This window comes from Microtus pennsylvanicus, chromosome 2, assembly GCF_037038515.1.
Source record: "Microtus pennsylvanicus isolate mMicPen1 chromosome 2, mMicPen1.hap1, whole genome shotgun sequence".
Lineage (NCBI taxonomy): Eukaryota > Metazoa > Chordata > Mammalia > Rodentia > Cricetidae > Microtus > Microtus pennsylvanicus.
The window spans coordinates 33807927-33833693 of NC_134580.1; the positions used below are offsets into that span (position 1 = coordinate 33807927).

General features: G+C 48.2%; 1 protein-coding gene across 1 annotated transcript in view; it reads right to left on the minus strand.

Moving 5' to 3' along the window:
* The window catches only part of LOC142844186 (glycosylation-dependent cell adhesion molecule 1-like), a 53041-nt gene that overhangs the window by 890 nt on the left and 26384 nt on the right, over window positions 1-25767 (minus strand). The window lies entirely within an intron of this gene.

Genomic DNA, 25767 nt, shown 5'->3' on the forward strand with positions numbered 1-25767 from the left:
GAGGAGAACGTACTGCGTTGGCATGGGACCAGTGAGGACAAAAGGATGCTCATAGGAGCTGAGTGCCCTGTACTAGGGTGGGGTCACTGGGGAGGGGCCCCTGATGGATTTAGGAGGCACAGGGGACAGAGATAGAGGAGAAGAAAAGCCTCCAGTGCCGGAGGAGGCACACAACAAGGCCATGACAGCAGTTTCTAATCTTATCTGTCTATCTATCTATCTATCTATCTATCTATCTATCTATCTATCTATCTATCTATCCATCTATCTATCTCTGCTCCCCTCCCTACCTCTCCCTTCCCCTTCAACCCTCTCCCAAGGACCCCATGCTCCCTATTTACTCAGGAGATCTTATCTTTTTCTACTTCCCAGTAGATTAGATCTATGTATGAGGCAGGGTCCTTGCAGGTTTAGGCATGGCTCCAGGAGAATGGGGTCCTGGTCACTTACCCACCCCCCACTCTAGAGGGCAGCTTTAACCCTCAGTCTGGGATCCTCTATAAGGCTTTCCATGGCCCCTTCCCCTCTTTCCTCCAAAAATAGCCGCCCTCCCCCCCTTCCCCTAGGGATCTCTTTACACAGCCGGCAGGCTCAGCTTTCTCCTGGGCAAGGCCAGGTTGCAGCCACTCAGCAGTGGGCCCTCCATTTGCTGTTCACTGTAGCGGAGACTCTGGGACCGCCTTTCCTCGCCATGCCCCCTCTCACAGCCTCTTTGCTCTGTTTGGATAGTGGGGCACATCCCAGGGCAGGGGTTCCGGAAGAAGTGGTGAAGCTACCTAACCTCGGAGACAAGGCATGGGCGCCTTACTCATTGTTCTTCTCTTTGTTTCTCCCTCCCACACACACTCTTAGGGACACTGTGTCCTCTAAAGAGAGTCATTTTCTGTCCCCTTGTCCTGGACTGAAGGACCTGAAGGCACAATCTCCACCTCTGACTGGAGCTCACCCCCCACCTCCTTTCCGGTGTCAGAATCTCCATGCTTCATTGCTGAGGGTCCGTGGACTGACCCAGAGGCAGCCCACATCTGATGTAGTGCTGGGGGTGCGGGGCCTCCTGGCTTGTCTCCATGCAGAACCTCAGTGTGAGGGCTCCTCTATCTGGTCCCTTATGAGATTCCACTCTCGCAGGGTGGTCTAGTTTACTTAGATTCCTTCCCCTTAAATTTTAGCCCCAGAATTCCTAGGGTGCCTTGCTGTTCTCAGTGTTTCTGTCTCAGTCTCCAGATTCCGACTTCCCTTTTTCTGAAAGTTCTAGGCTAGGTGGGGGCCAAGGGAGGCTTAGTGGGGATAATAAGAGGGGTCCTTGGAGCTGCTGTGTAGCAGTGGTGGCAGGGTCTAGGGTGTCCAGGGAGGTCAGAGGAAAGAGAGAGTTCCCTGGCTTGTCTGGTGGGAGGGAGGTAGAGCGGTCCCCAGCACAGCTTCCGCAGGTGGAATGGAGTGGTGACTGTGAAGGTGTGTGCATGTTGCTTTGACCTTTATTTGTGCCCTGAGCTGAGTAACTGTGAGCACCTGCTCAGTGTGCAGGAAGCAGTGTGGATTGCACACACAGGGCTGGGGAGTTGCAGAGGTCCTGTGCTGCCTGGATAGGGCTTCTAGCTTAGGGGGACTGAGTCTGTCTCTTTCTCTGCTCACATATATTTGTCTATGTGAAGAGTGCCCAAGTGGTCACCCCCTCCACTGCATCCCGGGTTGCAGAGTCATAACTACTCCAGGGCACACTTCTAGCTCATGGATATTTAAGCTTACAGAGGTGTGACATAATGGCCCACTATGCTGCCTGTGCTACCTTCTAGGTTAATGGATTACACCTTGTTTTTGCCCCATTGCTGTTGATGCATGCTTTCTGCGATGTGCTGGAAGAAGGAGCTTCAAAGGCCCATTTGCCTGTGAAAAATCCTGTCAATGCAATTGTGCCAGGCCCTGGTGGCAGCCTTGCAGCTGGTACTCTTGGGAACGGGGCTGGCATGAATTCTCATTCAATACACTCTCTTCCAAAGTGCCTTACTGTTCCACCAACCACAGCTGCCACTAGTTGTGGAAGAGACTCAGGAGCAGCTATTCAAGCCCTTGGGCTAGAAACCAGGAACACTTGACTGGCATGAAGCTCGAGGAGGGGCCAGGACTTGACCCAGATGACTTCTTGAAAAACATGGGCACCCAGATGGTCATCTACAGAAGACCAGCCCATAGGGTGGTTAGCCACAACCATCTTACAGGTTGGATTGACTCTTTCCACAAACATTTGCACATGCCAGCACTCTGAAGAGCTGCAGGTATGGCAGAACTCAGAAGAGATCAGTGTCTGCTTCTGGACCTCATTCAGTCTAAGCGCCAAGTGGCTGATAAGTGGTCAATACTACCAGAACAAAGTGTCACAAAAGTAGGGGAACAAGATGCTGTTACTCCCAAGATAAAGAGAAAAGAGAGAAAGAGAGAGAGAGAGAGAGAGAGAGAGAGAGAGAGAGAGAGAGAGAGAGATATGGGGATGGGGTGGGGTAGGGTGGGGTGGTCAGCATTACCTTGGGGTTCCTATACCCCCCTGGGCTCAAATCCTAGTTCCATCACTTAGTGTCTGTGACTTTAAACAAGTTGCTTAGCTTCTCAAACTCTTAATTTCCTCAGCCTTGAAACTGGCTTAGCAAGAGGCAATCCTGTTATATTAGCGAGAGGATTGGGCTTATGTTGTCCCAAAATGGGTTACATCCATTGCGTGCTTGCAAATGTTTTCTTCTTTGGTGCTTGCCAAAGCAGGGCATAGGAAATGGCTATTGATGCCTTCAGAACTCCTGGTGGGGGTGGGTGATATACCAGGAGTACATTCCAGCCTTTTATCAGTCAGGTCCTGCGTCTCCCATTGCTTGTCAGATCAGCTGTTCTTAACATCCAGCTGTGTCCACATCAGCATGGGTAATTATTCTACCCTATTAACACTCCCCCCCCCCCCCCGTTAATGATTAAATCTAATGACTTTGACCTGGAGGTAGGATGATGGAAAATTTCCTAGTTACAGGACAGGATGAGGGTAGGTTACCAGGAGCAGGGAGGCAGGCTAAGGCCTCCTGGGTTCTGGTGTGTTGTTGTAGGTGGCTTGGGGAGCAGATGCCAGCTTTCCTCCCGGGGCTCTCAGCAGGGGAGGGTGGCTGCAGGAGGGGGTCATTTGAAAGTTATAGCTTGACAGAGAGCTCTGGGCCCTAGCCCTGCTCTGCATCCCCTTTTCCATCTATCCCTGCTGTGACTGGAGGTCCCATGGTTTTCTAGAGTGTGTGTGACAGTGGATAACTAGCAGAGGGGCTTACAGCGGTGGGGATTCTTCATTTCTGGAGTCTAGAGGTTCCAGGTAAAGGAGTCAGAAGGACCTGGCACTCGGGAAGAGTGCCTTCTGCTTTTTCTGGTTACTTCCAGATGTTTCTTGGCTTGTGACAGCACAGCTTCAGTTTCTGTGTCTATGTTCATGGGACCTGTGTCCCTCTTGTGCGTCTCTCCATGTCCTCTCTGTGCCCACGGCAAATTCAAGGCAGTTTTTTCTGGACACTCTTAACCAACGATGACAGCAGCAATCTGGTTCCCTTCTAGGTCTAGGGGGGCATGCATGTTTATCTTGTAAACAGACTGGTGAGAAGGTCTGGCCAGTATCTGGACAGCCATCCTAGATACTGTAGTTGTGCTCAGGCTGGCCCAGGGGGCTAGTGACTCTGGGTCTCTCTCCTGTGTCTAGAAGTGCTCAGGACCCTGGGGGGTTGGTCTAGGTCTACAGGTCTTGAAGAGGATGCTTCTAGGGGTAGAGAGTGGAAGGACAGAAGCAGGGAGTTCCTCAGCAGCCAGGATCCCTTTGCCCTTGAGGCAGCCCTATTGCTGTGGGCCTGAGACAGACCCATGAGGAGCTCTGCTCCCAGGGTCTCACGCTCATTCTCACCTTGCCAGACAAACTCTGAGAGCCAAGGTATTCACAGCGGTTTGTTCTTCCAGGCTGCAGTTCCCTCTCTCTCCTTCTGAGAACACATCCTTCTCAGGGGCCACATGTTCAGCCCTGGGGAAAATGGGTACTCGTGTCCCATGAGGCCTAGGATAAGGGGTAAGAAGAGGATGGGGCTGGGAATGCTGTTCTTTCTTCCTCACAAATGCCCCTCTTGGCTTGCTGAGATGCCCCCCTGACAGTCCTGATCTGGCCCAGGCACTCGGGAATCAGGTCTTCAAATCCCCCTATGCGATGATTTGTTCCTTTCTTTGGCATTGTACCTACAGCATTTTGTTGCCTGTGATGGCTGATCTTGTCGTTTTTGGCTGGATTGTGAACATCTCAAGGTGTGTCTGTGAGGGGTCTCTGAACTAATCAATTGTTTAAGCCATGGATGGGTTCGAAATGTGGATAGAAGGCCTGCAGAGATGGCTCAGTGGTTAAGAGCACCCGTTACTCCTTCAGAGGACCTGAATTTGGTTCTCAGCACCCACATAGCAGCTCACTACCATCTGTAACTTCAGTTCCAGGAGATATAACGCTCTCACCTGGCCTTTGTGGGTGTTAGCCACATGTGTGGTGCACAGATGTCGTGTGAACTCTAATGGGACTTAATGATAAACACCTGGAGTCAGATATTAGGGGGTGAAAGCGGAAAGATCAAAGAAGCAGAGCAGCCAGCCACTAGTTCTTACCTCTATGAAATCCTCAAACCAAATGGGGTACCCTGTCTCTACAAGTCCTCAGACTAAATGCTGTCTCTACAAAACCAAGCTCCCGTCTCTTCCCACTTTATATTCATCTCTCTGCCCAGCAATATTCCTTCCTGTCAAATAATCAAATAGGGTTTATTTGTTACAGTGCAAACAATATCACACACACAGACATACACATAAAATAAGAATAAATAAGTCTAAAAATATATGATTAGGCTGTTGGAAAGTGATGAAGCCTGGAAGGTGGATGTGGTCAGGGTAGGTCCCCGTGGCATGCCCTGGGGGCTACATCTTGCTCTTCTGTTGTAGTTTCCCTCTGTTTCCTGCTGATATGCTGCTCTTCTGCCTCGCTCAGGCCAGAATCAATGAGACCTTTGAAAAATCCCTGAATTATTTCTAACAGGCGTTTTGTTTACAGCCACACAAAGTCTGCCTAATATAGTGACAAGCTGAAATTTTAATTTTCATTCTCTTTTACAAAAGTACCCGAGACTGCTCCCATTATGTCTGGGGTGAGGGCTGTCAGGTTCTGTCTTTCCCAGCACCTCTCAGACAAGGAGTAAAGAAAACAGCCCAGAGATGGAGGGGCCAGCAGAGGGCAGCAGATCTTGTTTCAAATTCAGTTTCCTTCCTAGGAATTATTGGAAATATACATATATATTGTTTTTATTTCTCTTTGAGAAAGGGTTTCACTGTGCTGTGTAGCCCTGGCTGTCCTGAATCTCACTTGGTAGACTAGGCCGGACTCAAACTCACAGAGATCTGCCTGCCTCTGTGTCCTGAGAGCTGGGATTAAAGGTGTGCATGGCCACTATCTGACTTGGAATTATATCTTTTAAAAATAATTTTATTTTTTTTGTAATTATAATTATATAATTTCCCCTTCCCTTTCCTTCCTTCAGTGCCTCCAATGTATCTTTTTGCTGTCTTTCAAATTCATGGCCTCTTTTTCTTTAATTGTTGATATATATATATATCATATACATACATATATAATGCATAAATACAATCTGTTCTTTATAGTCTTTATAATACTATGTACTGACAAATTTTGTGTTTCAACTTGATACAAGCTAGAGTCATCAGAGGAAGGAGACTCACTTGAGAAAATGCCTCTACAAGGTCCACTTGTGAGCCACTGTGTGGTTGTTGGGAATTGAACTTAGGTCCTCTGGAAGAGCAGCCCTTAACCTCTGAGCCATCTCTCCAGCTCCAGATGAGATACAGTTGTAAGGCATTTTCTCATTTAGTGATCAGTGGGGGAGGACCTAGCCCATGGTGCATGGCGCTATCCTTAGGCTGCTGGTCCTGGGTTCTATAAGAAGGTGGGCTGAGCAAGTCAGGGGAAACAAGCCGGCAAGCAGCATTCCTCCATGGCCTCTGCATTAGTTCCTACCTCTAGAATCCTGCACTGAGTTCCTACCCTGACTTCCTTCAGTGATGAACAGCAATGCTGAAGTGTAAGCCTAATAAACCCTTTCCTCTCTAACTTGCCTTTTGGTCGTGGTGTTTCGTTGCAGCAATAGAATCCCTAAGACATGTTTCTCGTATGTATATGTTTTTAGAGTTGACCATTGGTCATGGATAACCAATTGGTGTACTGCTCTCTGGGGAAGATTATTTCTTCTATTCAGTGTTCCTTAGTTGCCTGTAGTCCTTGTCTGGTGTTGAGGGGAACACCTTCCCCTTCCATGTTAGTTAGCATCCTTGTTTGGGTCATGTTTAGGCAGCCATGATGAGGAGACTTCATGGGTGTAGTTTCCCTGACATTTCTAGGAGACACAATAAACTTCTGTTCCTCAGGCTCTTAGAACTTCCTGTCTCCACTCCCTTCCAAAATGTTCCCTGAACCTTAAGTATAAGAGGTGGGTTGCAAATGTATCAGTGGACTCCACAACTCTGCATTTTGGTCCGTTGTGATTTTTTTTACAATGGTCTGTCTGTTGTAGAGAGAGGTTTCCTTGATAAAGGGTGAGAACTACACTTATTCAATGATATAAAGACATCTAACTAAAAATGTAGTTATGGATTATGCTAGATTTTCAGTGCCAGGCATGATTTCCCTCTTGTTGAGTAGGGGAGTTTTATCCAGTATTAGGAGGCCAGGTGCCCCCAGGGTTGGGCCTCAACTCTTTTGAAATCTCAGCGGGTTCTCCGATGTTGCTTCCTGAATTTCTGGTCTGATCATATTTCTCCCACTTGAAGTATTTAAAGTGAATCAATCCACATCAGACACAGACAGCTACTGTCCACATTGTGAGGGTCTGGTGAAGCCTGTCTGCTGGGGAGGGGCCTGAGACAGACAGACAGATGACTGCTGGGGAGGGGCCTGAGACAGACAGACAGATGACTGCTGGGGAGGGGCCTGAGACAGACAGACAGATGACTGCTGGGGAGAGGCCTGAGACAGACAGATGACTGCTGGGGAGGGGCCTGAGACAGACAGACAGACGACTGCTGGGGAGGGGCCTGAGACAGACAGATGACTGCTGGGGAGGGGCCTGAGACAGATAGACGACTGTTGGGGAGGGGCCTGAGACAGACAGACAGACGACTGCTGGGGAGGGGCCTGAGACAGACAGATGACTGCTGGGGAGAGGCCTGAGACAGACAGACAGATGACTGCTGGGGAGGGGCCTGAGACAGACAGACAGATGACTGCTGGGGAGGGGCCTGAGACAGACAGACAGATGACTGCTGGGGAGGGGCCTGAGACAGACAGATGACTGCTGGGGAGGGGCCTGAGACAGACAGACAGATGACTGCTGGGGAGGGGCCTGAGACAGACAGACGACTGCTGGGGAGGGGCCTGAGACAGACAGACAGATGACTGCTGGGGAGGGGCCTGAGACAGACAGATGACTGCTGGGGAGAGGCCTGAGACAGACAGATGACTGCTGGGGAGGGGCCTGAGACAGACAGATGACTGCTGGGGCGGGGCCTGAGACAGACAGATGACTGCTGGGGAGGGGCCTGAGACAGACAGACGACTGCTGGGGAGGGGCCTGAGACAGACAGATGACTGCTGGGGAGAGGCCTGAGACAGACAGACGACTGCTGGGGAGGGGCCTGAGACAGACAGATGACTGCTGGGGAGGGGCCTGAGACAGACAGATGACTGCTGGGGAGGGGCCTGAGACAGACAGACAGATGACTGCTGGGGAGGGGCCTGAGACAGACAGAGGACACCTGCAGCAATGATGGCTGTGTCAGGATCAGAGAGAGCTAAGAGGCCTGAAAGCACAGGGGGAGGAGCAGCTAGAGAAACTTTGCAGAGGACGTCAAAGTGTAGTTTCCTTCCTTCCTTCCTTCCTTCCTTCCTTCCTTCCTTCCTTCCTTCCTTCCTTCCTTCCTTCCTTCTCTCCCTCCCTCCCTTCTTGCTTTCCTTTTTCCTTTTAGAATGAGTAGGGTTTTGGGGAAGGAGAGGAGTGCTGTGCTGATTTGAAAGAAAATGGCCCCCAAAAGGAATGGCACTATTAGGTGGTGTGGCCTTTTTGGAGTAGGTGTGGTCTTGTTGGAGGAAGTGTGTCACTGTGAGGGCAGGCTTTAGTGTCTCTTTTCTCAAGCTTCAGTCAGTTTCAACAGTCAGTTGACTTCCTGCTTTCTTCTGTTCAAGGTGTAGCCAGCTCCACGTCTGCTGCACACTGTCATGCTCCATCATGATGATGATTGACTGAACCTCTGAACCTGAAAGCCACCTTAATAAGTGTTTTCTTTGTTGCTGTGGTCATAGTGTCTCTTCCCAGCAATAGAAAAATTCCTAAGACAGGGGTAGATTGAGAAAGTCCTGGGAGGTAAGGAAAATGAGGTATAGCAAGGGAGGTGGGAGGAGGGAGACAGAGGCCATGGGGTTGCTGGAGCTGGTTGAGGACCGAGGGAAACTGGGGTGCAGTGGGAAAACTATTGGAAGTTGTCCTTTTCCAGTGCCAGGGAACAGGATGTGAGGCTCGTGGCTGAAAAGGTTTTATTGAATTTGGATGTTATTGTAGAGGATTGGAGCTTAAGAATTCCAGAGAAGAAACCCTCAGGTTTGATGTTAGTGGGCAGAGAAGGAGGCTAGATTATACATAAAAGGGGTGAGTTTAGACTGGCCATGGAGTTGTACTGGCTCTGGGACAATTCTGATTCTTCTAGTAACCAAGTGACCTTAGGCTGGAATTTGTTTTTCTGAGCTGTCTCTTTATCTGTTGAATGGGGATAATAGTTCCTATATCCTAGGATTGTTTCAGGCATTGAGTGAGATAAGGCCCACAAAACTCTTAACACTGGCTATTAAGAGCTTGACAAATGGTGCACTTTTTTAAAAAAGATTTATTTACTTATTATATATACAGCATTCTCAGTATTCTGTCTGCATGTATACCTGCAGGCCAGAAGAAGGCACCAGATCTCATTACAGATGGTTGTGAGCCATGTGGTTGCTGGGAACGGAACTGAACTTAGTCAGTGCTCTTAACCACGGAGCCATCTCTCTAGCCCAAAAGGGTGCACTTATTATTCAAAAGATAATTATCCTCAGATATTTCAAGGAATATCACATATAAACCAGAACTAATTCTTCTGTGCTTTCTACCAGACTGAATCAGTGGTGCAAGTTAGGAGGAGAGAGGTTTGGCATGGCTGAGAGGGAGACTAGCTCACGGAACTACCAGAGTCTGGAGGATCTTGCCTGTGTTGAAGAGATCTTTAACTGGAAGTGTCCAAACAGAAGCTGGGTGGTGGGAAAGGGAGGGTAGCCCCCTTTAACTTAAAGCTTTGGGATTGTGGGTGGTTCTGAAACTATGGTGGATGATTGAAAGATCCTGTGAGTCCACTGAAGGAAAAGGGCTCCCGAGACAGTGCCTGCTGTCCTGTCTCTCCAGGTCAGGGGAGGGTCCTGATGTAGTACAGGTTTATGGGCTGTTCTGTCCTTCCTCCTGCCCCACCTGCTGGAACTCCATATTCTACAACAGAAGTTTAGGAGTGGGAGAAGGACTGTATACTTTTATAAGATCCTGAATCCACACATACACATACACACATAACTTCAGGTTTTCTTCACTGTGGCTGGACTTCAGAATCCTCAGCAGATTCTCTGAGCAACTCTCTTTCTTTGTTCTTCAGCTTTCCTCCAGCCCTTCAGAGGCCAGGAGTGGAAACAGGGTCCTTCTCAGTCCTTCCCAATCCTTCCTAGTGTCCTTCCCAGTCCTTCCCAGTGTCCTTCCCAGTCCTTCCCAGTCCTTCCCAGTCCTTCCCAGTGTCCTTCCCAGTCCTTTCCAGTGTCCTTCCCAGTCCTTCCCAGTGTCCTTCCCAGTCCTTCCCAGTGTCCTTCCCAGTCCTTCCCAGTCCTTTCCAGTGTCTTTCCCAGTACTTCCCAGTCCTTCCCAGTGTCCTTCCCAGTCCTTCCCAGTGTCCTTCCCAGTCCTTCCCAGTGTCCTTCCCAGTCCTACCCAGTGTCCTTCCCAGTCCTTCCCAGGCCTTCCCAGTCCTTCCCAGTGTCCTTCCCAGTCCTTCCCAGTGTCCTTCCCAGTCCTTCCCAGTGTCCTTCCCAGTCCCTCCCAGTCCTTCCCAGTGTCCTTCCCAGTCCTTCCCAGTGTCCTTCCCAGTCCTTCCCAGTGTCCTTCCTAGTGTCCTTCCCAGTCCTTCTCAGTGTCCTTCTCAGTCCTTCCCAGTGTCCTTCCCAGTCCTTCCCAGTCCTTCCCAGTGTCCTTCCCAGTCCTTCCCAGTGTCCTTCCCAGTCCTTCCCAGTCCTTCCCAGTGTCCTTCCCAGTCCTTCCCAGTGTCCTTCCCAGTCCCTCCCAGTGTCCTTCCCAGTCCTTCCCAGTCCTTCCCAGTGTCCTTCCCAGTCCTTCCCAGTCCTTCCCAGTGTCCTTCCCAGTCCCTCCCAGTCCTTCCCAGTCCTTCCCAGTGTCCTTCCCAGTCCTTCCCAGTGTCCTTCCCAGTCCTTCCCAGTGCTTCCCAGTCCCTCCCAGTCCTTCGTAGTCCTTCCCAGTCCTTCCCAGTGTCCTTCCCAGTCCCTCCCAGTCCTTCCTAGTCCTTCCCAGTCCTTCCCAGTGTCCTTCCCAGTCCCTCCCAGTCCTTCCTAGTCCTTCCCAGTGTCCTTCCCAGTCCCTCCCAGTCCTTCCTAGTCCTTCCCAGTCCTTCCCAGTGTCCTTCCCAGTCCCTCCCAGTGTCCTTCCCAGTCCTTTCCAGTCCTTCCCAGTGTCCTTCCCAGTCCTTCCTAGTCCTTCCCAGTGTCCTTCCCAGTGTCCTTCCCAGTCCTTCCTAGTCCTTCCCAGTCCTTCCCAGTGTCCTTCTCAGTCCTTCCCAGTCCTTCCCAGTGCCCTTCCCAGTCCCTCCCAGTGTCCTTCCCAGTGTCCTTCCCAGTCCTTCCTAGTCCTTCCCAGTGTCCTTCCCAGTCCTTCCTAGTCCTTCCCAGTGTCCTTCCTAGTGTCCTTCCCAGTCCTTCCCAGTGTCCTTCCCAGTCCCTCCCAGTGTCCTTCCCAGTCCTTCCCAGTGTCCTTCCCAGTCCTTCCCAGTGTCCTTCCCAGTCCTTCCCAGTGTCCTTCCCAGTCCTTTCCAGTGTCCTTCCCAGTCCTTCCCAGTGTCCTTCCCAGTCCTTCCCAGTGTCCTTCCCAGTCCTTCCTAGTCCTTCCCAGTCCTTTCTAGTGTCCTTCCCAGTCCTTCCCAGTGTCCTTCCCAGTCCTTCCCAGTGTCCTTCCCAGTCCTTCCTAGTCCTTCCCAGTCCTTCCTAGTCCTTCCCAGTCCTTTCCAGTGTCCTTCCCAGTCCTTCCCAGTGTCCTTCCCAGTCCTTCCCAGTGTCCTTCCCAGTCCCTCCCAGTCCTTCCCAGTGTCCTTCCCAGTCCTTCCCAGTCATTCCCAGTGTCCTTCCCAGTCCTTCCCAGTCCTTCCCAGTGTCCTTCCCAGTCCTTCCCAGTGTCCTTCCCAGTCCCTCCCAGTCCTTCCCAGTCCTTCCCAGTGTCCTTCCCAGTCCCTCCCAGTCCTTCCCAGTGTCCTTCCCAGTCCTTCCCAGTCATTCCCAGTGTCCTTCCCAGTCCTTCCCAGTGTCCTTCCCAGTCCTTCCAGTGTCCTTCCCAGTCCCTCCCAGTCCTTCCCAGTCCTTCCCAGTGTCCTTCCCAGTCCTTCCCAGTCCTTCCCAGTCCCTCCCAGTGTCCTTCCCAGTCCCTCCCAGTCCTTCCCAGTCCTTCCCAGTGTCCTTCCCAGTCCTTCCCAGTCCTTCCCAGTCCTTTCCAGTCCTTCCCAGTGTCCTTCGAAGTCATTCACAGTGTCCTTCCCAGTCCTTCCCAGTGTCCTTCCCAGTCCCTCCCAGTCCTTCCCAGTGTCCTTCCCAGTCCTTCCCAGTCCTTTCCAGTCCTTCCCAGTCCTTCCCAGTGTCCTTCCCAGTCCTTCCCAGTCCTTCCTAGTCCTTCCCAGTCCTTCCCAGTGTCCTTCCCAGTCCCTCCCAGTCCTTCCCAGTCCTTCCCAGTGTCCTTTCCAGTGTCCTTCCCAGTCCCTCCCAGTCCTTCCTAGTCCTTCCCAGTGTCCTTCCCAGTGTCCTTCCCAGTCCCTCCCAGTCCTTCCTAGTCCTTCCCAGTCCTTCCCAGTGTCCTTCCCAGTCCCTCCCAGTCCTTCCTAGTCCTTCCCAGTCCTTCCCAGTGTCCTTCCCAGTCCCTCCCAGTGTCCTTCCCAGTCCTTTCCAGTCCTTTCCAGTGTCCTTCCCAGTCCTTCCTAGTCCTTCCCAGGGTCCTTCCCAGTGTCCTTCCCAGTCCTTCCTAGTCCTTCCCAGTCCTTCCCAGTGTCCTTCTCAGTCCTTCCCAGTCCTTCCCAGTGCCCTTCCCAGTCCCTCCCAGTGTCCTTCCCAGTGTCCTTCCCAGTGTCCTTCCCAGTCCTTCCCAGTGTCCTTCCCAGTCCTTCCCAGTGTCCTTCCCAGTGTCCTTCCTAGTGTCCTTCCCAGTCCTTCCCAGTCCCTCCCAGTGTCCTTCCCAGTCCTTCCCAGTGTCCTTCCCAGTCCTTCCCAGTGTCCTTCCCAGTCCTTCCCAGTGTCCTTCTCAGTCCTTTTCAGTGTCCTTCCCAGTCCTTCCCAGTGTCCTTCCCAGTCCTTCCCAGTGTCCTTCCCAGTCCTTCCTAGTCCTTCCCAGACCTTTCTAGTGTCCTTCCCAGTCCTTCCCAGTGTCCTTCCCAGTCCTTCCCAGTGTCCTTCCCAGTCCTTCCCAGTGTCCTTCCCAGTCCTTCCTAGTCCTTCCCAGTCCTTTCCAGTGTCCTTCCCAGTCCTTCCCAGTCCTTCCCAGTGTCCTTCCCAGTCCTTCCCAGTGTCCTTCCCAGTCCCTCCCAGTCCTTCCCAGTGTCCTTCCCAGTCCTTCCCAGTCATTCCCAGTGTCCTTCCCAGTCCTTCCCAGTGTCCTTCCCAGTCCTTCCCAGTGTCCTTCCCAGTCCCTCCCAGTCCTTTCCAGTCCTTCCCAGTGTCCTTCCCAGTCCTTCCCAGTCCTTCCCAGTCCCTCCCAGTGTCCTTCCCAGTCCCTCCTAGTCCTTCCCAGTCCTTCCCAGTGTCCTTCCCAGTCCTTCCCAGTCCTTTCCAGTCCTTCCCAGTGTCCTTCGAAGTCATTCCCAGGGTCCTTCCCAGTCCTTCCCAGTGTCCTTCCCAGTCCCTCCCAGTCCTTCCCAGTCCTTCCCAGTGTCCTTCCCAGTCCTTCCCAGTCCTTTCCAGTCCTTCCCAGTCCTTCCCAGTGTCCTTCCCAGTCCTTCCCAGTCCTTCCTAGTCCTTCCCAGTCTTTCCCAGTGTCCTTCCCAGTCCCTCCCAGTCCTTCCCAGTCCTTCCCAGTGTCCTTCCCAGTCCTTCCCAGTCCTTTCCAGTCCTTCCCAGTGTCCTTCCCAGTCCTTCCTAGTCCTTCCCAGTCCTTCCCAGTGTCCTTCCCAGTCCCTCCCAGTCCTTCCTAGTCCTTCCCAGTCCTTCCTAGTCCTTCCCAGTCCTTCCCAGTGTCCTTCCCAGTCCTTCCCAGTGTCCTTCCCAGTCCTTCCTAGTCCTTCCCAGTGTCCTTCCCAGTCCTTCCCAGTGTCCTTCCCAGTCCCTCCCAGTGTCCTTCCCAGTCCTTCCCAGTCCTTCCCAGTCCTTCCTAGTCCTTCCCAGTCCTTCCCAGTCCTTCCCAGTCCTTCCCAGTGTCCTTCCCAGGCCTTCCCAGTCCTTCCCAGTGTCCTTCCCAGTCCTTCCCAGTGTCCTTCCCAGTCCTTCCTAGTCCTTCCTAGTCCTTCCCAGTGTCCTTCCCAGTCCTTCCCAGTCCTTCCCAGTGTCCTTCCCAGTCCTTCCCAGTGTTCTTCCCAGTCCTTCCCAGTCCTTCCTAGTCCTTCCCAGTCCTTCCCAGTCCTTCCCAGTGTCCTTCCCAGTGTCCTTCTCAGTCCTTCCCAGTCCTTCCCAGTGTCCTTCCCAGTCCTTCCCAGTCCTTCCCAGTCCTTCCTAGTCCTTCCCAGTCCTTCCTAGTTTCCCAGTCCTTCCCAGTGTCCTTCCCAGTCCTTCCCAGTCCTTCCCAGTGTCCTTCCCAGTCCTTCCCCGTGTCCTTCCCAGTCCTTCCCAGTGTCCTTTGTTCGCAGCCACTCTGAGAGCCTCTTATTTGCCATTCTTTTTTAATTAATTAAAAATTTTCATTTCCACGCCGGGAAGTGGTGGCACACGCCTTTAATCCCAGCACTGGGGAGGCAGAGGCAGGCGGATCTCTGTGAGTTCGAGGCCAGCCTGGTCTACAAGAGCTAGTTCCAGGACAGGCTCCAAAGCAACAGAGAAACCCTGTCTCAAAAAATCAAAAAAAAAATTTTCATATCCTTTAATTACCGAGCACAGTTTTCCCCCTCCTCTCTCCTCCGGTTCCCACCCCTGTCTCCCATATGCCTCTCCTCACATTTAGAAGGGGGCGGGCCTCCCATGGGCGTGAACAAAGCATGGCAGGTCAGGTTGATCCACCATCCTTCTTTATGCCCACTTTCACCAAAGGAGAGGACCTTGTCCCTTCCTCAACAGGGAGCTAATGGACATTTAAAGTCTCTTTCTGTTCCTTGCTTGCTGGGAAAGGAGCAGCAGATTTATCATCCATCCATTCACTTATTCATTTCACTCATGAATTCGATTGAAGTTAATCTGCTGAATTCCAGCTGTGCCATATAATCACTATTTAGGGTGCAAGAAGGAAATAGAGAGCAACAACAATCAGTTAGTTCCCAGGTTTCCTGGGAATGGAGATGGATGAGTTCCAATGGAATAGATATTTCTATTGTCGAAAAAGTTGTATACAAACTAGTAAACAAATATGTAAAAGAGATAATTTCAAAGCATAGTAGGCTCAGTGGTAGCATGTGATGACCAAAACATCTGGTGGGTTGATGGAGAATAAGATAGCCAGGGAGGCATTCTCCAAAAGCATAATATTTGAGCTGAAGGATGAGAGGGTGGCAGCTATGCAAGCAGCAGTAAGAATGTTTACAGAAGGCAGCTCTCCTCACAATACTCTCAACACTGCTATGGGGCTGGAGAGAAGGCTTAGAGCACTAGCTTCTCTTCCAGAGGAGTTGAGTGCAACTCCCAGCAATTCCCATGCAGGTAATACCCAGACACAGAAAATAAAAATTAAAAAAGAATGATGTGGACAAGAAACTTGAACAGGAAAGATGCTGATGTGTCCAAGAACCACAAAGGGTGCTGGCACAGGTAGAATGTTTCTGAGGAGAATGGAAACAGAGGAGGCTGGGAGCAAAACCATGCCTGTTATGGTTTTATCTAAACTGCAAGTATAGATTAAAACCTAAGGGCTTTAATCTATAAGCTGTCTGGTATGATCTTATATATGCGTTGAAAATATTGCTTGTTAAATACCGAATGGAGGATGGATTAGAAGAAGAAAAGTAGAAGTAGAGGTATTAGGTTAGATGGGAAACACTGGTATGAGATTGAGGGAAAGGCAGAAATCATGACTGATTCCTTAGTATGTGGCTTGGGAATGGAGGGGTGATATCTAGCGAAATAGGAAGATGAGGTGCACAAGGATATTAGGTTCAGATGTAGTAATGAGGTCATGATAGCATGGCATAAGAAGACTAGAAGTTAAACAGGGGTAAGATAGCAGTTCCATTAAAGCTCAGGACTGTTGTTGGGGTTTCTATCCTGCCCGGTTCCCCAGCTGTTTAGTCACAAGAAATCACACAGAGGTCTACATTAATCATGAACTGATTGACCCATTAGCTCAGGCTTCTTATTAACTCTTATAACTTATATTAGCCCACTATTCTTGTCTATGTTAGCCATGTGGCTCGGTACCTTTTTCAGCAAGGCAGTCACATCTTGCATCTTCTGTGGCCATGTCACACTGCGACCTCTTCACAGAATTCTCTTCTCATTGACCCGCCTCTACTTCTTGTCTGGTTGTCCCACCTATACTTCCTGCCTGGTTACCGGCCAATCAGCGTTTATTTAAAATATAATTGACAGAATATAGACAATTGTCCCACACCACAGGACTTTCAATCTTTTGTGTCTTTTAAAATATTTTTAATTCATTGAAAATTCCATACTATGCATTTTGATTATTCATCCCAACTTCTTCCCTTAACTGATCTCAGATCCACCTGCATCCCTGGTGTGGGAAGTCTTTCTGTATATGTTGCTTTTATTGGTTAATGAATAAAGGTGCTTTTGGCCAGAGGCTTAACAGAATATAGACACACACACACACACACACACACACACACACACACAGAGAGAGAGAGAGAGAGAGAGGGAGAGATAGAGATAGAGATAGATAGAGAGAGAGAAAGAGACAGACAGACAGACAGAAAGAGAGAGAAAGAGTAGGCGGAGTCAGGGAGAAGCCATTTAGCCCCTGTAGGAGACAGATGCCTCCGCTGGAGCCCACTGGAACCTTGCTGGTAAGCCACAGCTACGTGGTGATACACAGATTAATGGAGATGGGTTAGTTTAGGATATAAGAGCTAGCTAGAACTATGCCTAAGCTATTGGCCAAACAGTACTACAATTAATATAGTTTCTGAGCGATTATTTTGGGTCTAAGTGGCTGGGAACGAACGAGTAGCCTCCAACAACACCTCCCTAAGTTACTTTGTGTTCTCATTAAAAAATGTAATAACCCATCAACTCCAATTTATGCTGTCCAAACACTTATGCATTTTTCTTTTCCAATATGTGTCCCAAGAGGGCTGCTCCAGCTTGTTCTCAGCTCAGGTAGGTGGAGAGTTTAGAAAGGACAGGAAGACAGACTTCTTTTCTGTCAAGGAAGCAAATTATGTTACTTTTTGCCTGTGTTGTTACTTTCCTTATTGTTGTGACTAAATACCCAAAAAGAACAACTTAAGGGGACCTGGGAGATTTCCCAGTCAGAAGTAAAATGCTTGTTAAGCAAACATGAGGACCTGAATTTGATTCCCAGCACCCATGTAAAAAGCCATGTGTGGTGGTACACACTTGTAACTTCAGTGTTGGGGAGGATGAAACAGGAGGATCCCTGTTCTTATTGGTCAGCCATTCTAGCAAAACATGCAAAGCCCAGGTCCCAGTGAGACATAATGTCTCAAAGAAAAAAAATTGTTGGTTGGTTAGTTCTCAAAGAACAACATCTGAGGCTGTTGTCTAGCTTCCACCCACATGCATGCATGTTCCCTGTGCATACACACACACACACACACACACACACACACACACACATGTAAGCAGGCCTTTTACTTCCCACACAAAGGAATCAACTTAAGGGAGAAAGGACTTATTTTGGTTTGGAGTGTAAGAGGGGTTCTTTTGGCTTGCAGTCCATTGTGGAGGGAGAGTGAGGGACAGCTGACTCAATGGTGGCAGGAGTTTGCAGTAGAAATCGACTTCCTCACGCCTTAGTGGAATAAGAAGCAGAGAGCAGACAGGAAGTGGGGCCAACCTAGTGAACCCTCTTCTTCAGCAAGGCTCTACTTTCTAAAGACTCCACAAATCTTTCACAAAAGCACTGTCAGCTGGGGACAGTGTGAGTTCTAATTGGTCTTAATAAAACAAACCCAGAGTCAGAGATAGGGGTTAATGCTGAAAGGTCAGAGAAGCAGAGCTGCCAGCCACTGGTTCTTACTTCTATGAAATCCTCATAACCAGGGGCTCAAGATCCTCTCTCTATGAATCTTTAAACGGAATGGGGCATCCTGTCTCTACAAGTCCTCAGAATGAATGCCATCTCTAAAAAAACTCATACTGACTCCTCTCCGCCCAGCCATATCACTTCCCACCTTCACCTCCCTAGTGCTGGGATTAAATGTCTAAGCCACCACTGCCTGGCCTCTGTGGCTAACTAGTGTGGTTAGCTCCACACTCTGATCTTCAGGCAAGCTTTGTTAAAGCACAAACAAAATATCACCACAACTAACTGTTAAAAAACATGAACTGATGGGAAATATTTCACATTTTTTAAAGATTTATCTATTATGTATACAGCATTCTGCCTCCATGTATGCCCGCACGCCAGAGGAGGACGCCAGATCTCAGTACAGATAGTTGTGAGCCACCATGTGGTTGCTGGGAATTGAACTCAGGACCTCTGGAAGAGCAGCCAGTGCTCTTAACCTCTGAACCATCTCTCCAGCCCAATATTTCACATTTATTGCATTGTCCTAATATGTGTTCATCTCCTATGGGCTAACACCTAATCACACGGCAACAACTAGCTATAAGGAAGTTGATAAAATATAGTTATCACCTATATTGGAAAAATGGCAGGATCAGTGAGTTGGAGGTCAGGATCAAGTCATACTCACTGAACTCTTAGAGCAATGGTGATGGAAGGGCAAGGAGGCTGTGGACAGAGTGCAAGATTCTAGAATTTAAGGTCCTCCACCATCCAGATGGGCTTGCAGTTATCCCAAGCGTTCTTCAATGTAGATGAAGGAGACAGGGGAGACAGCTGGATTGATGGCAGTGTGAGAAGGCTTTGGCTCGTGTTGCTGGCTTTGGAAATGGAAGCCTTGGGCCAAGCAATGTGAGTGGCTACTCAAAGCTGGAGAGTGCTAGGGAGCAGATGGTCCTTGAGAAGGGGTTGTAGTCCTGCCTGAGCTCCCTGATTTTAGCCTGGTGAGACCCATCAGGGACTCAGGAGCTGAAGACCCGTGAGATAATAAATCTGTGTTGTTTTAAGCCAGCGAGTCTGTGGTAATTAGAAACTAATACAAGAGGAAAGACTTCTCTCTGCTGACTGCTCCCTCCTGAAGACTGTGGTGCTGTCACAGCTGGGAAGAGGAATGGCTGTTAGTTTTATGAGGCCTCATTTTATGAGGGGTGGAGTTGGTGCATTAACAGCAGTAACTTTGCATCCTGCCCTCTGCCCTCTGTGAAGAGGGTGCAGGCTTAGATGGGGCTTCCCTCCCATCTTCTCCTCACTGCTGTTTGCTTTTTTGACTAATGGCTTATGCCGGAGGACAAGGAGGTTTCTTTGGATCTCAGTGGCACTTGCCAGTTTCACATGACCGGAGAGTCTAGGATGCTATGGCTTGTTGACACTGGTCTGCCATTAAGAAAATGAAAGCTCCACCTCCTTTCTGCAATTGTTCTTTGGTGTTTCTCTTGGGTGGACTCATGTGTGGAGGAAGATTTGCTGTGGGTCTCATGGTAGCCTCCATGGTGGAAGACAGGCTTGGACCTGGAGCTCCTGTGCAGAACCTTTTGATAGTAAAGGCTTTAAAAAGGTGCATCTGAGGCTGAATTAAAGCTGCCCCGACTCCCCGTGGAGACACCAGTGGCAGGTTGTGCCTTCAGTGTGCTGTCTTTAGCCATTGGTTGTCTGCTTGGCCTTGAACTGAATTTAGGACCTGAGAGTGAACTGTGGAGGGATGCTCCTTTTGGCCTGATCACAAGCTGGAATTAGTTCCTAGCAGATCGTCTTTAGTTGGCTTGGACTTGTCGATTCCTTAAGCTCTGTTTGGGACTGTGGACTTCAGAGGCCTCTGAGGGACTAGCCACAGGGAGGTGTGTGACTAATGAGGAAGAGAAAACTTAAAGGGAGGAAATGTCATTGTGGGTAAAGTGGAGAGAGGCTCAGCAGGGTTATTCCAAACGCAAAGGATTTGATAAAGGGAGGCCTGTGCTTGCCTCATCATCTTTAGGAATCAGGGTTACTCAGGAAACCAGGGGACGAGGGGTCTGTGTGAGACACAAGGACTGCTCCTAAAGTGAGAAAAGTCGGAGAAAGGGTGGAGACAAGGCAGTTCTGTTGACTGAGTGTGTGTGTGGGTGGAGGTAAGATTCCCTCTTCTCCTTTCCTCTTTTCTCTTTGACTCCTCACTCTTTCCTTTCTTGCCCTTTCCTTCTTTACCCTGCACTCCCTTCTCTTTTTCTTTGCCCCTCTCCCATCCTCCCCCCCCCTTCTCTTTGTGTTAGAGCTCTAGCTCAGAGCCTTGTCAGATCTACAACTGAGACATACCCCCAGGTCAAAGACAATATTTTATTGAGAGAGAGGTTGACTTCTTAGATACATGTGACCATGACTGAAATAATAATGAAAAAAATGTATGCCCATGCCCACTTTTAAGGATGAAATTAGAAGTCATTAAAACATTTCTTACTAAGTCAGGGAAGATGAATTCAACAGTCGTGCACAATAGAGGAAGACCGCTAGAGGGAGTAAGTGACCTAGAAAACTGGCAGTCTCTAGCTCGGAGAAAATAGCTAGGCTTAATGACCAAACTCCATTATTTTGGGTAAGATGCAGGGGGACATAATTAAATTTTTTTATGGGATACTGCCCATGCTTTGAGAAAACATGCCACATAGTTACGAAGAAGTCAAAACTCCATCTAAAGAAAATTTATCACTAAAGAAACAGGTCAAGTTACCTTTTGGCTGGGGTTTCACCCCAGCTCCTGGCATAAGCTCCCTCCTCTGGGAGTTGCCTCAGTCCAAACTTCACCTCCGAGAAAGCCCTCCAAACGGTGACCCCCTTCCCACGGAGGGTCAAAAAAGCCCGCCAAGCAGTAACCCCTCCCCAGGGTCAAGACCACTCCCACAGGCTACTTAAATTGCCCTCCAGAGAATGAACATGTGGTCTCAGGTTTCGCATGGTCTCTCTTCCCTTCTCAATGTTTTCCCCGGGGCCACCCAGGAGCACTCCATTAAATATGGGTGTCTTTTCATTCAGTCTGATTCGATTTGATTGGGATTATTTGTGATGGTGGAGAAGTTTGTTTGGTGTCGCAAGAAAATACTTAACATTTGGAGGTGAGGGGGGCTGTTTTTCCCACGGGCTCAGGGGGAAAGGCCATGTTGGAAAACAGCCTTCTCATGCGTGCTCTCTGCCAGTTTAAGATCGGCTTCATCTTGATGAGTTCCCTTTCAGTGCATGCTGCTAGGGTCCAGGGGCCCATCTGCATTTGTTTTTTTGTCAATTTTTGGGCTTTCCCGTGGGAGTCATGATCGTGCCTGATGCTCAGTTCGAGCAGTGAGCCAGGCCTTGCTGAGGTGGGACTGAGGGGACAAGACATCTGCCACTCTTTTCTCATGACCCCCTTGTTTTTGACTCAAGAGCCCTGTCCCGGTGCATGCACTGCGACAGGCTTTAGTCTCAAGATTTGGCATAGGCTCTAAATAGGCTCTTGGCATTCAAAGCTGGATCCTCAAATGGTTTCTAGATGCGGTGCTCCTGCTGCACTCCCGTTCCTCACTCCCCTCCCTGCTTCTCTAGCTGCTCTCACTGTTTGTTCTCTACAGTGGGTCCGGATCTGTTTTCTCCTGTCCTTCCACTCTAAAACCGTATAGTTTCTGTTCCCTCTAATAATCTGGTCCTTAATGGAACACCTGTGTGCTTCCCTGGCTTCTGCTGCCTACTTACACTGGGATTTTTTTTTAAATTTATTTTTTATTGAAAAAAAAATTTCCGCCTCCTCCCAGCCTCCCATTTCCCTCCCCTTCCTCCCATTCCTCTCCCCCTCCCCCCACTCCTTTCCTCCTCCCTCTCCAGTCCAAAGAGCAGTCAGGGTTCCCTGCCCTGTGGGAAGTCCAAGGTCCTCCCCGCTCCATCCAGGTCTAGCAAGGTGAGCATCCAAACTGGCTAGGCTCCCACAAAGCCAGAACATGAAGTAGGATCAAAACCCAGTGCCATTGTCCTTGGCTTCTCATCAGCCCTCATTGTTCGCCATGTTCAGAGAGTCCGGTTTTATCCCATGCTTTTTCAGTCCAGCTGGCCTTGGTGAGCTCCCAATAGATCAGCTCCACTGTCTCAGTGGGTGGGTGCACCCCTCGTGGTCCTGACTTCCTTGCTCATGTTCTCCCTCCTTCTGCTCCTCATTGGGACCTTGGGAGCTTGTTCCTGTGCTCCAATGTGGGACTCTGTCTATATCTCCATCCATCGCCAGATGAAGGTTCTATGGTCATATGCAAAATATTCATCAGTATGGCTATAGGATAGGGCCATTTCAGGTTCCCTATCCTCAGCTGCCCAAGGAACTAACTGGGGACATCGCCTTGGGCACCTGGGAGCCCCTCTAGGTTCAAATCTCTTGCCAACCCTAAGATGGCTCCCTTAATTAAGATATGTGCTTCCCTGCTCCCCTATCTACCCTTCCTTTATCCCAATCATCCCATTTCCCCAAGTTCCCCCCATTCTCCCCTTCTCACTTTTCTCTCCCCATCTCCCCTTACCCCCATCCTACCCCACCCCCAAGATCCCAATTTTTTGCCCGGCAATCTTGTCTACTTCCCATATCCAGGAGAATAACAATATGTTTTACTTTGGGTTCACCTTCTTATTTAGCTTCTTTAGGATCATAAATTATAGACTCAATGACCTTTATTTATGGCTAGAAACCAATTATGAGTGAGTACATCCCATGTTCATCTTTTTGGGTTTGGGTTACCTCACTCAGAATAGTGTTTTCTATTTCTATCCATTTGCATGCAGAATTCGAGAAGTCATTGATTTTTACCGCTGAGTAGTACTTTAATGTGTATATATTCCACACTTTCTTCATCCATTCTTCCATTGAAGGACATCTAGGTTGTTTCCAGGTTCTGGCAGTTACAAATAATGCTGCTATGAACATAGTAGAACAAATGCTTTTTTAATATGATAGGGCATCTCTTGGGTATATTCCCAAGAGTGGTATTGCTGGGTCCTGGGGTACGTTGGTCCCGAATTTCCTGAGAAACCACCACACTGATTTCCAAAGTGATTGCACAAGTTTGCATTCCCACCAGCAATGGATGAGGGTACCCCTTCCTCCACAACCTCTCCAGCAAAGGCTATCATTGGTGTTTTTGATTTTAGCCATTCTGACAGGTGTAAGATGATCTCTCAAAGTTGTTTTGATTTGCATTTCCCTGATCCCTAAGGAGGTTGAACATGACCTTAAGTGTCTTTTGGCCATTCGAACTTCTTCTGTTGAGAATTCTCTGTTCAGTTCAGTGCCCCATTTTTTAACTGGGTTAATTAGCATTTTAAAGTCTAGTTTCTTGAGTTCTTTATATATTTTGGAGATCAGACCTTTGTCAGTTGCGGGGTTGGTGAAGATCTTCTCCCAGTCAGTGGGTTGCCTTTTCGTCTTAGTGACAGTGTCCTTTGCTTTACAGAAGCTTCTCAGTTTCAGGAGGTCCCATTTATTCAATGTTGCCCTTAATGTTTGTGCTGCTGGGGTTATACATAGGAAGCGATCTCCTGTGCCCATGTGTTGTAGAGTACTTCCCACTTTCTCTTCTATCAGGTTCAGTGTGTTCAGACTGATATTGAGGTCTTCAATCCATTTGGACTTGAATTTTGTGCATGGTGATAGATATGGGTCTATTTTCGTTCTTCTACAGGTTGACATCCAGTTGTGCCAGCACCATTTGTTGAAGATGCTTTCTTTCTTCCATTGTATACTTTTAGCTCCTTTATCGAAAATGAGGTGTTCATAGGTTTGTGGGTTAAAATCCGGGTCTTTTATATGATTCCATTGGTCGACTTCTCTGTTTTTATGCCAATACCACGCTGTTTTCATTACTCTAGCTCTGTAGTAGAGTTTGAAGTCAGGGATGGTAATGCCTCCAGAAGTTCCTTTACTGTATAAGATTGTTTTGGCTATCTTGGGTTTTTTTTCCATATAAAGTTGATTATTGTCCTCTCAAGATCTGTGAAGAATTTTGATGGGACCTTGATGGGGATTACATTGAATCTATAAATTGCCTTTGATAGAATTGCCATTTTTACTATGATGATCCTCCCAATCCAAGAGCAAGGGAGATCCTTCCATTTTCTGGTATCTTCTTCAATTTCTTTCTTCAATGCCTTAAAGTTCTTGTCAAATAGATCTTTCACTTCCTTGGTCAGAGTTACCCCAAGATATTTTATGCTGTTTGTGGCTTTCGTGAAAGGTGATGCTTCTCTGTTTTCCCTCTCTGCTTCCATATCCTTTGTGTATAAGAGGGCGACTGATTTTTTGGAGTTGATCTTGTATCCTGCCACATTACTAAAGGTGTTTATCAGCTGTAGGAGTTCTTTGGTGGAGTTTTTGGGGTCGCTTATGTACACTATCATATCATCTGCAAATAACGAAAGTTTAACTTCTTCCTTTCCAATTCGAATCCCCTTGATCCCCTTATGTTGTCTAATTGCTATTGCTAAAACTTCAAGCACTATATTGAAGAGGTATGGAGAGAGTGGATAGCCTCGTTGTGTTCCTGATTTTAGTGGGATGGCTTTGAGTTTCTCTCTGTTTAGTTTAATGTTAGCGGTCGGCTTGCTGTAAATAGCTTTTATTATATTTAGTTATGACCCTTGTATCCCTAATGTCTCCAAGACTTTCATCATAAAAGGGTGTTGAATTTTGTCAAATGGTTTTTCAGCATCTAATGAAATGATCATATGTTTTTTTCTTTCAGTTTATTTATATGATGGATAACATTGATAGATTTTCGTATTTTGAACCAGTCCTACATCTCTTGGATGAAGCCTCCTTGATATAATGGATAATTTTTCTAATGTGTCCTTGGATTTGGTTTGCCAGTATTTTATTGATAATTTTTGTGTCGATATTCATGAGTGAGATTGGCCTTAATTCTTTTTCTTGGTTGAGTCTTTGTGTGGTTTTGGTATCAGAGTAACTGTAGCTTCATAAAAGGAATTTGGCAATGACTCTTCTGTTTCTATATTGTGAAATTCATTAAGGAGTGTAGGTATTAGCTCTTCTTGGAAGTTCTGGTAGAATTCTGCATTGAAGCCATCTGGTCCTGGGCTTTTTTTGGTAGGGAGGTTTTTGATAACAGCTTCTAATTCTTCGTGACTAACAGGTCTATTTAGATTGTTCACCTGGTCCTGGTTTAACTTTGGTATATGGTATTTATCTAAAAAAGTGTCCATTTCTTTTACATTTTCCAGTTTTGTGGCATACTGGCCTTTGTAGTAAGATCTTATGATTCTCTGAATTTCCTTTGTGTCTGTGGTTATGTCTCTTTTCATTTCTGCTCTTATTAATTTGCATATTCTGTCTCTCTGCCGTTTTATTAGTTTGGATAGGGGTTTATTAATCTTGTTGATTTTCTCCAGGAACTAGCTTTTTGTTTCATTGATTCTTTGGATTGTTTTCTGTGGTTCTATTTTGTTGATTTCAGCCCTCTGTTTGATTATTTCCAGTCTTCTACTCCTCCTAGGTCAGTCTGCTTCTTTTTTTCCTAGAGCTTTCAGGTGTGCTGTTAAGTCTCCAATGTGTGCTTTCTCCGTTTTCTTTAAGTGGGCACTGAGTGCTATGAACTTTCCTCTGAGCACAGCTTTCATAGTGTCCCATAGGTTTGAGTATGTTGTGTCTTTATTTTCATTATGTTCAAGGAAGACTTTAATTTCTTTCTCTATTTCTTCCTTGACCCAGGTGTGGTTCAGTAGTTTCCATGAGTTTGTCAACTTTCTCAGGGTAGCATTGTTGTTGAATTCCAACTTTAATCCATGGTGACACAGGTGACACTAATATTTTTTTGTATCTGTGGAGGTTTGCTTTGTTACCAAGGGTGTGGTCAATTTTCGAGAAGGTTCTATGAGCTGCAGAGAAGAAGGTATATTCTTTCCTATTTTGGTGGAATGTTCTATAGATGTCTGTTAAGTCCATTTGCTTCATTACCTCCATTAATTGTCTTATTTCTCTGTTAGGTTTCTGTCTGATTGA